The sequence below is a fragment of the Cupressus sempervirens genome, chromosome 3, assembly GCF_028749045.1.
Source record: "Cupressus sempervirens isolate cs-2001-9-10 chromosome 3, ASM2874904v1, whole genome shotgun sequence".
Taxonomy (NCBI): domain Eukaryota; kingdom Viridiplantae; phylum Streptophyta; class Pinopsida; order Cupressales; family Cupressaceae; genus Cupressus; species Cupressus sempervirens.
Window position 1 is genome coordinate 827,257,507 of NC_143120.1, and position 19,017 is coordinate 827,276,523.

Consider the following 19,017-nt stretch of genomic DNA (forward strand, 5'->3'; position numbering starts at 1 on the left):
TTATTTTAGTGTTCTTCTTTATTATATTTAATTTTGTTTCTTGTTCATTTATTTTGTTCTTACTCTATATTATTTAGTTATATATATATTTTTTTTCATTTTGTGCTGCTATTTCAATTAGTTCAACATGGTATCAGAGCATGTTCATTTTTTGGGCTATGCATATATGGTGTTTTTGGTATGAATGCTTATACTTGCAGGGGTAAAAATATGGGAGTGAGCAACAACAACATTTCTTGTGACAAAGGAAGAATATTGCAGCAAAAGAAAAGAGACCTTTTTTAAACAAATTGGTGACATTTCTTCAATTTCAAATTTGGGTGTTAAAGATTTTTAAATCTCTTTCATTCTCATACAAAAAGGAGACAATTTTACAATGGAATCACTTGGTATGACTTTTCCTACAATTAAATTGAATGGAAAAAATTATTATGATTTGGTATCTCATATTAAAATCACTCCAATGCTTCAAAAAATTTATAATATTATAATTGGTAGTGAACAAAGGCCTACAAATCCAAGAAAGAATCAAGATACCTAAGATAGAAGAGATAAGAAGACAAGAACATTAATCAATCTTACCCTTTCAGAGAAGGTTTTTCCAAAAGTTCATACTGAAAGAAGTGGAGTCAAAGAATGGGAAATTTTGAAGGATCTATATCAAAGCTCATTTCATATATGGATTTTATTGCTCACTACTGAGTTATTTAATATGAAATTCTCAACATCACAAGAGATAGTCCTACATTTAATTTAATTAAAGGAAAAGAAGAATGAGTTTTCTTCTCTTCAAAAAGATATAGATGATAGATATTTTGTGCAAATTATACTACAAAGTCTTCCAAGATCTTATCAATTATTTATAATGGGATTAGATATAGTAGATAAGTTGAAAATGTATTAGGTCTGAAGAATTGTGCACTAAGTTAGTCCAAAAAGAGAATAGACAAGCCAAAGAAAAAGAGTCATATGATGGTGAATCTCAAGAATTTGTAATAAATGGAAACCAATACTATAAGAAGTCACAAGATAACCAATTTGAAAGAAAAAAACTTAAAGTATGATAATAAAGGTGCTTCATCCACAGATCATAATAGAAGTAAATGGAAATGTAATTTTTGTGGTAAAATGGGACATAAAGAAAAATAAAATTTCAAGAAGAAAAGAGATATAGAGAAGATGATAAATAATTCTATAAAACTTCATGAGTTTAAGAGAAATGATTTTGTTGCATGTAAAGAAAATAACACTTTCAAAGATGATTGGGTTATTGATTCTGGTGCTACACAACACATGTCTCATAATGAGAAACAATTTGAATCAATATGTGAAAATAATATAGACAAAATATATTTGCGAGATAATAGTGCTCTAGAAGTTATAGGGACTAGTAATGTCAAGGTTGATAATGGTTTTTTAAAAAGTGTTAAGTTGGTCCCTGAATTAAAAATAAATCTACTTTTGGTATCTCAAATTACAAGTCAAGGCTACAAAATAGAATTCTATAATGATAAGTATTTAATCAAGGATGTCAATAATGATTATAGTGTTACACCAGTTGGTAAAATGGAGAATGAATTATATAACTTTCAAGACTTTACTTCTAAATGTGGAGATATACATATGTGTTCTATTGCCCAATATGATGATATGAGTAGGTTATGGCACAAGAGTTTGGGGCATGTCAATTTTCAAAGTCTCGAGCTTATAGAGAGATTACAAATGGTGCATGGGCTTCCAAAGATATCATCAAATCTAAAGGTATGCAAAGGATTTTCAATGAGAAAAAAATATGTGAAAATTTTACCACAAGGTAAAACATGCAAAATAAAAACTCCCCTACATCTAGTTCATAGTGATGTAATGGGCCCTTTGAAAACACCTTTAATTGGAGGATCAACATATGCTCTGACCTTTATAGATGATTACAATAGAAGAATATGGGTGTATTTAAAAAAGAAGAAGGGTGAAGTCTTTCAAAAATTTAAGGAGTTTAAGGCTTTAGTTGCAAAGCAAAGTGGAAAGTGTTTAAAGATAATAAGAAATGGTAGAGGGATTAAATACATGAATAAGGCCTCTCTAGATTTTTGTAAAGAACATGGTATAAAGAAGGAATCAACTATCTCTTATTCACCCCAACAAAATGGGGTTGCTGAAAGAAAAAATAGAACTATAATAGAAATTGCTAGGTGTATGTTTCATTTTAGAAATCTAGAAGCTAAATTTTGGGCTAAAGCAATTTATAATATATATCTTGAATAGAACACCTAAGATAGTTTTGAACATAACATCAGAAGAGGCATGGAGTGGAAGAAAGCCTACAATATCTCATTTTAGAATTTTTGGTTGTAATGTATATGCTCATATTCCTAATGAGAAAAGAAGCAAACTTGAAAGGAAAAGTGAGAAGTACATAATACTTGGATATAGTGAGGAATCCAAACGATATAGGTTATACAATCCTTGGAGCAATGAAATTTATATTAAAATAAATGTATGTCTTGATGAAGGTGTCAAGAATGACAACTCTCCAACATTATCTTTCTTTCTAATTTTGATTGATGAAGAAAAGTCTACTTCTATCAATGGTCAAAGTCAAGGTATGCAAACTACTACAAGAGACTCAAGCTAAAGACTCAAGTGAAAGTGATAACGAAAATGCAGGGAAATGTAAAAGCGTTCAAGAAATTTATCAAGAAGGTTATAGAAATATATTTTTTGACTATGCTATTATGAGTAAAGTGATGCAGGTTAACACTTCAAACACATATGAAGAAGCAAAGGGAAAAGATGAATAGGAAGTGGTTATGCAAGAACAATATAACTCTTTGATAAAGAATGGAATGTGGCAATTAACAACACTTCAAGAAGGAAAAAATGTGGCTGGCTACAATTGGACCTATAGAACAAAGTTTACATCAGATGGAGCTATTGAAAAATACAAAGCAAGGTTAGTGGCTAAAGGTTTCTTAGAAAAAAAAGGTATAGACTATACTAAAACCTTTACGCCAGGTGCCAAAATGACTTCCATTCGTACAACAGTTGCTTTAGCTAAAAAGTTTGGTTGAAATTTTTTTCAAATGGATGTAAAAAGTGCATATTCACATGGTGACTTGAAAGAATAAATTAATATACAACAACCACCATGATTTATTTAATATAGTGAAGAAAATTTGGTGTATAAATTAAATAAATCACTCTATGGTCTCAAGTAAGCACCAAGGCCATGATACTCCAAAATAAATAAGTACTTTCTAGGTCTTGGATTTAAAGAAGTAAAGTTGATTTAGATGTGTATGTAAAATATAGTGATGATAAACTTGTTATCATTGTATTGTATGTGGACGACTTGATTATTATAGGAGATCGTATACATGATATTGAGATAACTAAAGATAAACTCAAACAAGGTTTTGAAATAACTAATTTAGGACTAATACACTACTTTTTTTTTGGCATACAAGCATGTCAAGAAGAAGGAAGGATCATGCTTTCTCAAACTAAATATGCTCTTGATGTACTAAACAAATTTAATATGGGTGATTGTAAACTATCTAATACACCATGTGAAGTAGGATTGAAGTTGAGTACTAACTCTACTCAGAAGATGCTAGATGGAAAATTGTATAGTTAGGTTGTTAGAAATCTTTTTTATCTTACTATAACTAGACTAGATATTGCATATGCGATTGGTAATGTATCCAAGTACATGCTTGATCCACACATTGAACATTGGAAAGCAGTTAAAGGAATATTATGATACATTAAGGGTACTTACTAGCTTGGCATTGAATACAAATACAGAGGAGAACCTACTCTAGTTGGATGTACAAATTTTGATTATGCAGGTGATATTGTTGATATAAAATCAATTTCAAGATATATCTTCCATCCTAGATCATGACCAATTTCATGGAGCACCAAGAAACAATCAACGGTGTCACTCTCATTGAAAAAAGCTGAATATATTGGCTCATCAAAGGCATCTCAAGAAGCATTTTGGCTTAGGCGATTGTTTGAAGAATTAAACCATTCACAAGACTCTCCAACTACAATATTTTGTGGTAGTCAAAGTATTATCAAGCTAGCAAAAATCTAGTATATCATATAAAGTCCAAGCCTATAGAACTGCATCGTCATTTTCTTAGAGATCTAATTGAAAGCCAAGATGTGGAGTTGCAATTTTGTAGAATAGAAAATCAAGTTGCTGATATATTTACAAAAGCATTGTCTATTGTCAAGTTTAGAAATCTATTATAATTCAAGGAAGTTCCTATCTTCTCCAAATAAACATTACGGGGGGTGTTAGAATAATGTTTATTTATTACAGTATCTGGAAACATCCATTTATGAAGACTTCAGAAGTTTTTGCTTCCACCGTAAGTGTCTACGGATCAGATTTCTAGAAAGTTCTATAGAGCTTATAAATATGAATGTGTTTATTACAGTATTTGGAAACATCCATTTATGAAGACTCCAGAAGTTTTTGCTTCAACCGTAAGCCTCTACAGATCAAGTTTCTAGAAAACTCTATAGAGCTTATAAATATGAATGTCTTTTAAAGTTTTGTGTAACAAATGTTCATAGTGCTTATTGGATAAAGCTGCTGTTTTAGTGCGCTTCTCTATTATATTTAATTTTTATTGTTATTCCTCAGTTCTGTTGTTACTTTATTTTGTTCTATTATATTTTTTTCCCCTTTTGCTGCTTATCACCAAGGAATACGTATGGTTCAATTAAGAGGACCAAACTGTAACCCTTTCTATGTCGATGATCGTGAGGAGATTTGACACACCTTAGTCTTTGAGCAATACAATAGGAGGACATGGATGACTTGGAATAAAGAAATTATATCAGTTGTTCTTCCTTTTTATTATCTTTATCAATTAGCTAACTCATATGATCAGATTAGAAGACATCCAATTATCAATTTTTCCAATTTATATCTACACACTAGAATGGACTCAAAACAAGAAAATGCCCTTTACTATGAAATTCTGAGAGTTATCGAAAAAAAAAGGAAGTCACCAAAAAAGCATTGATAGTGGTAATAAGATGAGTATCCAATTTGTGTTGTGTCCCTCATCTAAAACTTGTCTTAAGTTATACGGCTTGGTCAAATTCTAACAAGATTAGCTTTCCAATGGATTGAGTACATGTCCAACAAAGAGGATAGCTCCAATTTTGTCTTCCTTGATCACAAACATGAATGGATGATCAGCTACAAAGTCCTCTATTAGGTACGTGCTTGCGCACAGCGCTATCGCATACCAACATGCAGTGGCAGCTGTTGTTTCGGTGCCCACTTCGTCAATCTCCACAAATGATTTGTGAAATAGATCTGAAATGTAGAGACGATCGTCGACATTCAACTCAGCCATGTTAGGAGGGCAGAGGCGCAGTAAAATATGAAATGCAATAAATGTGCTGCGGCACAATATTTGATTATCTTTTTCTTGATTGATTAAAAATGAATACATAGCACTCCTTTTATAGGCAAGTTTACATTCTCTAGAAATCTCTGACATTTGCCGACAAGACAATAATCTACAAGATTCTGGAAACTACTACAGCTGACAACCTAAACTTAACCTAAACCTAAACTTCTAGAAACATTTAATGTCAGGTTAGAGTAGAAATTATTATTTCTAACACTCCCCCCTGATTTCTACTATCAATTATTACAAAACTTCTTTAATATTTACAACTCTCAGAGCCTCCTTCAAAATTTCAAATTGTACTTGTGGTAAGGCCTTAGTGAAGATATTTGTAAGTTGTTCCTCTGATCTGCAATGTTGTAGATTAATTTCTCTCCTATTAACCAACTCTCTAATGAAGTGATACCTTGTGTCAATGTGCTTTGTCTGCAATAGCAGACTTGTTATCACAATAGATTATAGTAGGTCCATCTTGAGTTTGTATTAAGTCTTTCAAAATCCTTCGCATCCATACTGCTTGACATGCTGTTGTTGTTCCTGCTACATACTCTGCTTCAGCTGATGAGAGAGTTACTACCAGTTGCTTCTTTAATGCTCAGGCTACAACACCTGTCCCAAGATGAAATGCATATCTAGATGTACTCCTTCTATCCTCAATATTTACTACAAAATCACTATCTATATATCTAACTAACTGAAAATAATCTAAAGTGGAATATAAAATGCCATGATTCATAGTTCTTGCAATATTTCTCAAAATCCTTTTTCCCGCTTGCCAATGTGAGGTCTTTGGTGAGTCCATGAATCTAGAGATTAAACTCACTCCATACATAATGTCTAGTCTAGTAGTAGTGAGATACATCAAACTACCAACCAATCATTTGAATATAGTTGAATCAAAATCATTTTCAATATCTTCTCTATTTAATTTGGTGCCTACTACCATAGGTGTAGAAATTGAACTACAATTTATCAATCTAAATCCTTTCAAAATATCTTTTGCATATTTACTTTGGCAAATAAAAATTCCTTTGTAATTTTGAGTAACTTCAATGCCAAGAAAATATTTCATCAATCCTAGATCTGTCATTTCAAATTCTCTTTTCATTGCTGATTTAAACATGTCAATAGATAAATTACCTGTGAAGATCAAATCATCAACATATAAACAAACAATCAAAATATGACCTTGTTCATTGATCTTGGTATATAATGTAGGTTCACTAGTGCTTCTTTTGAATCCGTTCTCCATCATGTATGAATCTATTCTACTGTACCAGGCTCTTGGAGCTTGCTTCAATCCATAGAGTGCCTTCTTCAACTTATAAACTTTGTCTTCATGTCCTCTTATTTCATATCCTGGTGGTTTTTGCACATAGACTTATTCATCAAAATATCCATTCAAAAATGCTGATTTGACATCCATTTGGTGAAACATCCATTTGTTTTGAGCTTCAATAGCTAATACTATTCTAACAGTATCAAGTCTTGCTACAGGTGCAATTGTTTGATTATAGTCAACCCCATATTCTTGTGAAAATCCCTTAGCAACTAACCTTGCCTTATATTTGTTTACATCTCCATTAGCTTTAAACTTAGTCTTATAAACCCATTTTACACCAATAGAATCTTTGTTCTTAAGCAAATCAACTAATTCCCATGTATCATTTCTCTCAATTGATTCTATTTCGTCGTTCATTGCATTAATCCATTGTTCTTCCTTAATTGCATCTTCAAGATATATAGGATCTTGATTAAATAAAGCAAAATTTGATTGCAAATCTAATTTACTTCCTTGCTCATAAATCTCACTCAACCTTCTAGTTTTCTTGCTTGATCTTAGTTGTGCAAGTATAGTGTTTGAATTATTACTTGTGAATTTGAAGATTCTCTATGCTCAACTTCAATTTCTAAGTGATCTCCTTGTGGACTTTGTGGTGGAGTTCCCTCTTGGTCACTTGGTTGATCCTCTTGATCTTCATGATCCTTTTTATCCTTCTCATCATATGTTATTGTTCTAGTACTTGTAACATTTGTATCTATATTTACATCCCAAGATTCATCTTCTTTAAATACAACATCCCTATGATAGGATTAAACAACCTATATGCCTTAGATTGTTCATCATAGCCAAAAAAAATGCATTTCTCACTCTTATTATCTAACTTACTTCTAGTTTCTTTAGGAACATGTGCATATGCAATATAGCCAAATACTTTGAGATGAGAAACACTATGAATCTTACCACTCCATGCTTGTTGTGGAACCATGTCCCTAATAATCTTTGTTGGACTCCTATTCAAAATATAAACAGCACAAGAAATTGCCTCAGCCCAATACTCATTAGGAAGATTCTTACCTTTCAACATGCTCCTTGTCATCTCCCTTATTGTCCTGTTTTTTCTCTTTGCAACACCATTTTACTGTGGTATGTAACTGGTAGTAAGTTGCTTTTTGATTCCATGATCTCTGCAATAATCTAAAAATTCATTTGACTTATACTCTCCTCCTCTATTAGATCTCAATACCTTGATAGATAAACCACATTGTTTCTCAACAAAAGCTCTAAATTCTTTAAATTTGCCAAAAGTTTCAGATTTGTATTTAAGAAAGTAAACCCATGTCTTTCTAGTAAAGTCATCAATAAATGTTAAGAAATAAATACTCCCCCCTAATGATGGTGTTTTCATTGGACCACATATATCAGAATGTACAATTTCTAAAAGTAACCTTGCTCTATATGATATCCCTTTTGGAAAACTTTCACTTTGATGTTTGGCTGAAATACAACTTTCACATGGACTTAATGATGCTTCAATTGGGGGTAAGCCTCTTACCATTTTCTTTCTTTGCAATAAAGGTAACCCTTTGAGAGTTAGGTGGCCATACCTCAAGCGCCATATCCATGTTTGATCTTGACTTGCTGCTTTGAAACTTGTTGCAACTTCATCAATCATATTTCTCTTCATCCAAAGTGGAAACATTCTATTATTTTTCATTTCTACCCTTGCAATCACCATTTTACTAGGAGGCATATCAAACATAGTGTACAAATTTTCTCAAAAATAACTCTATAACCTTTTTGACTAAGTTGCCCCACACTTATAAGATTATGTTTCAAACCAAGTACAAAGTATACATCAGAAATAGATTTCTTACCTTGCTTTGTTATAACATTGATTGTGCCTTTTCCACTCACTTCCACTATCTCATTATTTCCTAACTTCACTTCAGTTTTAATTGATCTATCTAAACTTTCAAAAAACTCTTCATTGCCTATCATATGATTGCTGCAACCACTATCTAAAAACCAGAAATCATTTGTGCTCTTTTGAGCTACATTACAAATAATGAACAATCACTCAGAATTACTCTCAGAAAAATTTACATTTTCCTTATTGATATTAGCTTATTTTTTTCAACAATCATTTGAAAAATGTCCAAACTTCTTGCAGTAATAACATTGAAAATTTGATTTATCATACCTTTGTGATGTCTAATGGTTATAGCTTCCCCTTGAGTATTGATTTCTTCTTTCTCTTGAATCTAGACTCCATTCTTCTTTTTGAAAATTATTTCTGCCTCTTCCTCTTCCTCTAAATCTAGCATTTCCTCTTCCTCTAAATCTAGCATTTCCTCTTCCTCTGCCAAATGTCATTTGTGTTTTGAATGCATTTTCTAGTGAATTACCATTACACTTGTACAACCTATCTTCATGATTATACAAGGATCCAAAAACCTCATCTATAGACAATGTTGTTAAATCCTTAGATTCTTCAATTGCAACCACAACATTATCAAATTTAGGAGGCAAACTTCTTTAAAAAAATTCTACAACTTTTTGGTCAAAAAACTCATCATCATTCATCGTTACTTGACAAACCACATTTATAACACAATTTGAAAATTGTTCTACAGAGTTAGACTCCTTCATTTGTAAATTCTCAAATTCCCTTCTAAGTGCTTGCAATTTGAAAATCTTTACCTTACTTGTACCTTGATATGAAGTCTCAAGAATGTCCCAAGCTTGCTTGGTTGTAACAGCTAAACAGCTGGCTTAATTTTTCCAAGAACTGAGTCATCCAGAGCTTGTCCAATAATCTACAAAGCTTTCTTTCTCTTTTTCCTATTCTCATCAAGCTTTTTCTTTTGGTCAGCATTTAAAGTAGACTCATCTACAGGTTTAGCATAACCAGTTAAGATTATATCTAACAACTCATAGGAATCAAACATAAGCTTCATTCTAAAAGACCAGTCATCATAATTCTTTCCAGAGAACATAGGAATTGAAGCCTAAAAAATCCCTAAAGCCATGCTCAATAAATACTTATAAACAATATTCACGGATATAACAAACCCTAAATAGGGCAATAAGAAACTTACTGATATCACAATAACTTTCTCTACTATAGATCCTTACGTACAATCCTTCAAACACCTCTTCTTAACTTGGCTCTAAACATGGCTCTGATACCACTTGTTAGGAGGGTAGAGGCACAGTAAAATATGAAACGCAATAAATGTGATGCAACACAATATTTGATTATCTTTTTCTTGATTGATTGAAAATGAATAAACAACACTCCTTTTATAGGCAAGTTTACATTCTCTAGAAATCTCTGATATTTTCCAACAAGACAATAATCTAAAAGATTCTAGAAACTACTATAGCTGACAACCTAAACCTAACCTAAACCTAAACTTCTAGAAACATTTAATGACAGGTTAGAGTAGGAATTATTATTTCTAACAAGCCATTTTATCAAAGTTTGCATCATCTTCACTAAAGGGAAAGACCAGTCCCATCTTTTATAGGATCTCAGTTCCATTAACACTAGATGATATCTTGAAGTGAGGAAGCTGAAAACTATGTACTTCGACTGCGGTTGCTTTGGACAGATGTTTCTCCAAAAAAGTAAGATCAAGCTTTCTCTCCATTTCATGTAGATCATTGATGTCATTATGCAGTATAATATACATTGAGAAGTACCGCTTGTTCTCTCCTGGCAAATAGGGAAGGCATACAATTTTGCAGTCATCAAATACTTTGATAAGTTGATTCTTTCTAGTAGTCATCATGGGCACTTGGAAACTCTCCTCATTTGGTAATTTAGAAGTACCTTCTTTGGTTGCAAAGGAATTAAATTTCTTCAGCCGTGTGCCTTTAAAATACAAAGCATTTGCAAAAATCAGCATGGTTTCTTCATCTATAGAATTAGGTGAAAGGAACTCTTCTATCTTCCCGTTGCTCTCATTTTTTACCAATTTATTCATGTCCATTCTTACTTCATCTAGCTTATACAAGTCAACAAAAGGGAAAGAAATTAGGTCAAGTAGGTTAAATGGCAGATTGTGTCAGAATACTATTAAAAGAAGCTTTCAAAATTTATGTAACAAGGTGTTGGAATATTAAATAAAAAGGCTATTTTCCCCTAGAGCCAAACACCTACCTACCACCCCTGATGGATTGCAGAACAACCAAAAAATTTATTACAAGTAGGTGAGTTTTCAAATTTGCAAACGAGAGGGAAAACTTTTTTGGCAGAAGACAAAAGGAATGTTCTATTCCATTCGACCAATAGACAGAAGTAGAAGTGGAAGAACTCAGAAGTTGCAGAGAAGGAAGAAGGAAGAAGTTGATCAGTAGATCTAGTTGTCAGTGTGCAGAGAAAAAGGAAGTTCATTTCATGCTTGCAGATGCACGTGTTTCTTATTTGGTCATTCTTGGCTACCAAGTTCACTCGGTACCTTCTTCTACCTAGCTCCACCCTGTAGTGGCTACCGAGTTTACTCGGTAATCACACTACAACTCCCTCAGTATCCATTGTTAGCGAGTTGTTCTTCATCTACCAAGCTCACTCGACATCCATTGTTGCCGAGTTGTTTTTCTTTCCATCTACCATGCTCACTCGGTACACTTTTTCCACTTGTTTCATTAATGTGCTAAGCAATTTTTTAAAGGTTTGTGATTTGATTTAATTTTTTATTTCTCTCACATGGTATCAAAGCTTTGAGACCTCACATCAACAGTAAGTTAGGATAAATTTTTTCTGGGATATTTATCATGGCAGGAGATGCAGGAAAGATATGGCAGCAGCCACCACCCTTTAATGGGCAAAATTATGATACATGGGCAAAGAAGATGAAAATCATAATGGTTGCAAATGATTTGTGGGAGTTTGTAGTTAATGGTTTCAATGATATGATAGACCCAGCTCGGTATGCTACCCTCACAAATGCACAAAAGACTCATTTGAAAGAGTCAAGGAGAAAGGATGCAAAGGCATTAAGTTTGATTGGAGCAATAATAACAGAGATAGTATTCCCAAATATTACAGCAGAAAAATATGCAAAGGAAGCTTGGGATATACTTGGGAAAAACTTCAAGGGGACTGATAAAGTCCATACAGTAAAGCTACAGAATATAAGGAGGGAGTTTGAGAACCTTCAGATGAAGAAAAATGAGTCACTTGTAGATTTCAGTTCAAGGACCTCCAATGTGATTAACCAACTGAAGTCAAATGGAGAAGACTATCAAGAGAAGAGGATAGTGGAGAAGATATTGAAGAGTTTACCTCATAAATATGACAATTTGTTCATGATCATAGAAGAGGCAAAATACCTCATTGTTTTGACAATGGATGAGTTGATGGGTACTCTTCAAACCCATGAGCAATGATCAATAGATCTGCATCTTCTTCTTCCCAAGAGAAACCATTCAAAGCTTAGTCAAATCCAAGAGTAAGGGGGAGAGAAAGAAATGGCTCAGGCAAAAACTCTAGAGGCAGAGGTTGAGGTAATGGAGGTCAAAGAAATCTTGCAGCATAAAGCTTGAGAAGAGCAGATGGAGCAAGTAGCTCACAAAATACTTCAAGAGGAGGTAAGAAAAACTACAACTCAAATAAGAGTAATGTAGAATGCTACTACTATCATAAATATGGGCATTATGCAAGTGAATTCTAGAAGAAGAAAAATGATTAGTCAGGACAAGCAAATGTGGATGATGTGAACATGGGAAGTGAAAATAATGTCACTGCCTTCATCATGTGCAATGTTGGTGAAGAAGGAAGCCTTGAGGTTTGGTACCTCGACAATGGATATAGCAAACACATGAGTGGTAATGAAACTTTGTTTTGATTCACTGACAAGAGTTTCAAATTTGAGATTAAAATAGGTAAAATTGGAACCCTACCAGTTGTGGGCAAAGGATCTATTATGGTCCACACCAGACAAGGTGAGAAGACGGAAATACAAAATGTGTATTTTGCCCCTGGTATGAAGCACAATCTGACGAGCATTGGTCAACTCATTCAAAATGGATACAAAGTGTTGATGGAGAATGACACGTGTGTCATTCATGAAAAGGATGGGAGCAAGAACCTACTTGCAGCAGTTCAAATGACAAAGAATAGAATGTTTCCCTTGAAGATAAAGACATGTTTCTCATCTCAAGTTGGTGCTACACCTCCCACACAATCAGCTCTAAGGAGTGTTGTTGAAGACCCCTCATGGCTATGGCACCTCAGGTATGGTCATCTAGGCTATGCTGGTTTAAATTTGTTGTGAAATAAAAGAATGGTAGAAGGTTTGCCATGTATAGAAAATTTATGTGACAAGTGTGAGGCTTGTATTTTGGGTAAGAAAAATAGGCTTCCCTTTAATTCTTGAAATTCTAGGAGGCCTAGATATCCATTAGAGTTAGTGCATACTGACCTAGTCAGTCATATGCAAGTTACTTCCATTGGGGGGAGTACTTATTTCATGAAATTCATTGATGATTTCAGTCATAGGACATGCGTGTATTTCTTAAAGAATAAATCTAAAGCATTTGATAAGTTTCTTGAGTTCAAAGCCTAGGCTGAAAGAGAATGTGGACACTATATCAAAGTCCTAAGATTAGATAGAGGAGGGGAGTATACCTCCAATTCTTTTGTAAATTTTTGTAGGAAACATAGCATAAAGAAAGAACTCACATCTAGCTATACACCACAAGTGGTTGAAAGAAAGAATAGGACCATTGTTGAAATGGCAAGGAGCATGATGAAAGAGAAAAGTCTCCCAACTAAATTTCGGGAAGAGGCTATGGCAACAATAGTTTACCTAATTAATAGGTGTCCTACAAAGGTAGTTTGTGATAGAATTCCAATGGAAGCATGGTCATGAGGAAGATGGACAGTTGAACACCTAAGGGTGTTTGGATGTGTTGAATATGCACATGTGCCTAAAGAGAAAAGGTAGAAATCGGAGGACAAAGGTGTGAGGTGCATCTTCACAGGGTACAACTCAGAATCAAAGGCATACAGATTGTATGACCCATTGAACAACAAGATGACTCTTTCAAGAGATGTGGAATTTCTTGAAAATCAGTCTTCATGTGGTCCAACTGATGAGTCACCAAGCACTTAAAGTAAAGTGTCAATTATGAGTGAAGAAGATGCTGATGAACAAGAAGAAGAAGGAGCAGATAGAAGAAAAAGAAAGTAGCCTCAGTCATTACCAATCTCCTCTAGGCATGACCGAGTGTCAGTGCCAAATAACAGTGTAGACTAAGCTGATCGACAAAGTAGCAACAATGAAGATTCTAATCCCACACTCTCCTCCCTATTACCAATAAATACCAAGAGTCTTAGGGAGATATACCAAGATGAAAGGTATGAAGATTATGATGAGAGTGTTAATTTTGCATTATTTTCTCATGGTGATCCAATATATTTTGAAGAAGCTATTAAGGAGAAGAAATGGTGTAAGGCCATGGATGAGGAGATAGATGCTATAGAAAGGAATGAGACATGAGATCTAACTGATTTTCCTTCCAAAAAGCAAGTGATTGGAGTGAAATGGGTCTATAAGACCAAATGCAATGCTGAAGACAAGATTTATAGGCATAAGGCAAGGTTGGTAGTCAAGGGCTATAAATAGCAGTATGGTAGAGATTATGATGAGACATATGCCCCAGTTACAAGATTAGAAATTGTGCGTGCTATCATAGCAATTGCAATTCAACACAAATGGAAGGTATACCAAATGGATGTGAAGTCTACCTTCCTAAATGGTGTATTGAAGGAAGAAGTATATGTGGATCAGCCACCTGGTTATGAAGTTGCAAGTGAAGAGAATAAAGTATATAGATTGAAGAGAGCTCTTTATGGTCTCAAGAAAGCTCCAAGGGCATGCTATAGTAGGATTGACTCATATCTGATGAGCAATGGCTTTAGTAAAAGCAATGGTGAGCCTACTCTCTGCATCAAGGCAGAAAATGGAAATGTGTTAATTGTTGTCTTATATGTAGATGACTTAATTTTTATTGGTAAATGACAAGGCTCTAATTGGTGAGTTCAAAAAGGCCATAAAAAATGAATTTGAAATGATAGACCTAGGTCTCTTGAAGTACTTTCTAGGCATAGAAGTAAAACAAATGCATGATGGCATCTTCATCTCTCAAGAAAAATATGTAGGGCAGATCTTGGAGAGATTTAAAATGCAGAATAGTAAGGCAACCCCAACACCAATAGCAGTAGGTCTGAAGTTGAGCAAGGAAGACTTTAGCAAGAGAGTGGATCCAACACTATACAAGAGTATGGTTGGAAGTTTAATGTATATGATTGCAACTCGGCAAGACCTAATGCATGCAGTAAGTTTGATTTTTAGATTTATAGAAACACCAAAGGATTCCCATTGGCAAGTGGGAAAGAGGATTCTAAGGTATGTGAAAGGTACCAGGGTGAACCCACAATACTAGGTACCACTTTTAGGGGACGAAGGAAATCGCAAAATGATGAAAAATTCGCATATAGAATTTTACAAATGTTCGCCCGAATGTGCTAACTATGTTCTCCGAAACTTATAACCATGTTGTTTTTGTGCGAACATATTAAGTATATACAAGTTATGTTCATGCAAACATACCTTGTTAATATATTCATGTGAACATATTTTTAATGGCAATATGCGATCAGAATTCCAATTTTCCATTTGAAATCTTGGTAAATTTGGCTTTTTTGTATGTTCGTGCGAACACAAATGATTATAAATGTTCACATGAATGCATTAAATTAAATTTTAGACTACTAGATTATTTTTCTCATACATTCGTGCAAACATTTGTTTGCATGAACATATTAGAAAAGTTCACGCGAACATTGTGTTCGTGCGAACATATCAAATTACAATTTTTTTGTGTTGTTTTCTGGAGAAAAAATAAAAGTGGTTCTTTTGATCCCTAAAATTGAGATTGAATGATCTCCTACTGTAAAATTAAAAATGCCAATTTGTGCTACTTGGAGCAAGCTTTCCAATGACAATAATTTTAATACATATTATATTCATTAAGACTTTCAAATACGAGTTTAACTCATTATAGGTTCATTACCGATTCAGCATCAACCAACTTCAACACCTCGGGAAAATTAGAAAATTAGGTTAATTTTTTTTTAAAAAATATTTAGGAACTAGCTTATTGAGATACCTTTTTGTTCAATGAAAAAAAAAGGTTTCTGATAAATTGTCTTCAAATTATCTATGTCAAATGGAATGTATGTCTGAATTATGATTTGTGTCACTTCAAAACTTCATAAACTATACAATATTCAACAAAAATGAATCAAACCAAATGCATCCTCTGGATATTGATGTTAGGAATCTAAAATTGAAAGAATTACATCATTATCATTTCTAAAAAATAAGTTATGTGTGTCAAACAGTCTCCCACTCTCTAAAAATATTGAATTTTATTATGTACCACTTTTGGAAGGAGATGAAAAAATTAACCTAAATAAGTTTTTTTTTCAGATTAAAAAATATGGTTACAAAGTAGCAATAGAGTACTCAAAATCATTAGTTTATGTAATCTTGAAATTATTTATAACTTTCGAGATATAGTCAGTTGAATGTGACGTTTGTTGCAAAAATATTGATTTCAATGTCAAAATTGGTCAAAAAGTGGAACCCATTACTGTAGGATCACCCACTAGGGGATTTGGAATTTTGTATACTATAGTAAATGAATTCAAGTTGGTTGGTTACACTGATAGTGATTGGGCTGAAAGTATAGATGATAGGAAGAGCACTTCCGGATACATGTTTCATATGGGATCAGGTGCAATTTCATGGGCATCCAAGAAGCAACCTATTGTTGCTCAATCTACAGCAGAGGCTGAATATATAGCAGCAAATACAATAGCATGTCAAGCAATTTTTCTAAGGAGGATCTTGACAGATTTGAATGAAAGGTAAGAGGATGGACCCACAATTTATTGTGACAACATCTCATCAATTGCATTGTCCAAGAATCCAATCTTCCATAGGAGAAGCAAACATATAGAGATTAGATATCACTTTATCAAAGAGTTGGTGGATAATGGGGATATCAAAATGACATTTTGTAAATCTGAGTAGTAGCTAAGAGACATTTTCACAAAGTCATTAGGCATTGGAAGTTTTGTACACCTAAGAGAGTGTCTTGGTGTAGTTGAGTTGGATCAGTAGTGATCCTTGTTTGTTTGGCTCGGGACAAAAGGGGAGTGTTAGAATATTAAATAAAAAGGCCATTTTTTCCCTGACCCAAACACCCACCTACCATCCCTAATGGATTGTAGAACAACCAAAAAATTTATTACAGGTAGGTGAGTTTTCAAATTTGCAAATGAGAGGGAAAACTTTTTTGGCAGAAGACAAAAAGAATGTTCTATTCCATTCGACCTGTAGATAGAAGTAGAAGTGGAAGAGCTCAGAAGTTGCAAATAAGGAAGAAGGAAGAAGTTGATCAAAAAATCTAGTTGTCAGAGTGCAGAGAAAAAGGAAGTTCATTCCGTGCTTGCAGATGCATGTGTTTCTTCTCTAGTCATTCTTGGCTATCGAGTTCACTTGGTACCTTCTTCTACCGAGATCCACCCTATAGTGGCTATCGAGTTCACTCGGTAATCACACTATTGAGCTCACTCGACATCCATTGTTATAGAGTTGTTCTTCATCTACTGAGCTCACTTGGCATCCATTGTTGCTAAGTTTTTTCTCTTTCCATCTACCGAGCTCACTAGGTATACTTCTGCCACTCAGTTCATTAATATGCCGAGCAATTTTTTAAAGGTTTGTGATTTGATTTAATTTTTTATTTCTCTCATAGAAGGCATATTACCAGTGATAATTTTTTGATTGTCAACACCACAATACCATGGAGAAATTCTAGGATTCATTATCAAATCATCTATTCGATCCAAGTAATGTAAACCATATATTCAATCCAGATTACACCAAACACTTTTGAAACACTAGTTAGTAAATTATAGGACTATTACACTTCATGTTTGACACATAGAGGGCAAAGAAATACACAGAAATATACCTTGTTGATAAAATATACAAAGCTAGCTTGAGCATTATATCGATTCCTTAGAATATCTCTATGATTTTGTTTCAACGTAATGGTCTGATCCACCCATACTCCATTCAAAAATGTCAGATGAGGACCTCCCATAGCACTTTCATTTCCTAAAACTACATTAATGAGATCAGGAGCAACTTGATGCAATTGATCCACATCTTTCATGTTAAGATGAGCAAATATGGTCCAATGTTGTACCCTTCACTCCACATGCACCCAAACTCAGTGTGCAATAGGTATGCTCAGAGGAGAAAACATACAGTTCTTTTTCTCATCTACACTTTCTTGTAGTGCTTTCTTTGAAAAACAAATGAAAATTTTTCCTTGATTGTGAACTAAAGTGTGGATAGTCATTCTCTCATAGATCAATGTATGCTTGAGTACGATGTTTTTAACAATAAATAGAAAGCATAAAAGCATTGGGGATCTCATCTTGAAATCTACCATCTGTTTGCCATCTTAACTTTGTCATATATTTGCCAGCTTAACTTTTTCATATAAATAAATGTTCAGATTCTTATGGTATTTTTAGTTTTTGATTATTTCTAATGGAAAACTTCCAATCCAACACAAACCCAGCTAAACTGTGTGGACAATATTCGTAGTATTAAACAGGGCATTTTGAATAAGTTTGGACTATATATATTAGGTTTAAAATAAAACTAGTGGACACTCCACCTTCTTTGATATCTTAAAATTGTTTAATTGCAGGCAAACTATTGAAATATTTATTGCATATAGTCATTTACCTCTAGAGCCAAATGCCCACCTACCACTTGATGGATTGCAAAATAGATAGAAAATTGAATGCAGATAGGTGAGTTTTTTAAATTGGAAATGAGAGGGAAAACATTTTGCCTGTAAGACAAAAGGAATGATCTGTATTCATTTAGAGTGCAGAGTTGAAGAGTTTAGAGTGTTGCAGAGAAGAGTAGAGAAGGAAGAAGAAAGTAAGTGATCAGTAGATCTAGTCATTGCAGAGACAGAAGGAAGTTTGTTTCATGCCTTGAGTTGCATGTGTTTCTTCTCTGGTCATTCTGTAAGTTTGTTGTTTGTTGAATTCATCCTATGAAGCAGTGATTTCTCTAGGCACCATTGTATGCAGTCATTAGAGCTGCAAGTTTAAAGTTTGAAGTTTTACCAGTTTGATGTTTTAGGCTTATTTTAGGATTTTCTGGTTGAAGCCAAATGCTCCTAGAT

General features: G+C 33.7%; 1 pseudogene; it reads right to left on the reverse strand.

Annotated features, from left to right (window-relative positions):
- Positions 1-5,132: 5,132 nt before the first annotated feature.
- Positions 5,133-18,171, reverse strand: LOC149569334 (serpin-ZXA-like; annotated as a pseudogene).
- Between the last annotated feature and the right edge of the window lie 846 nt (positions 18,172-19,017).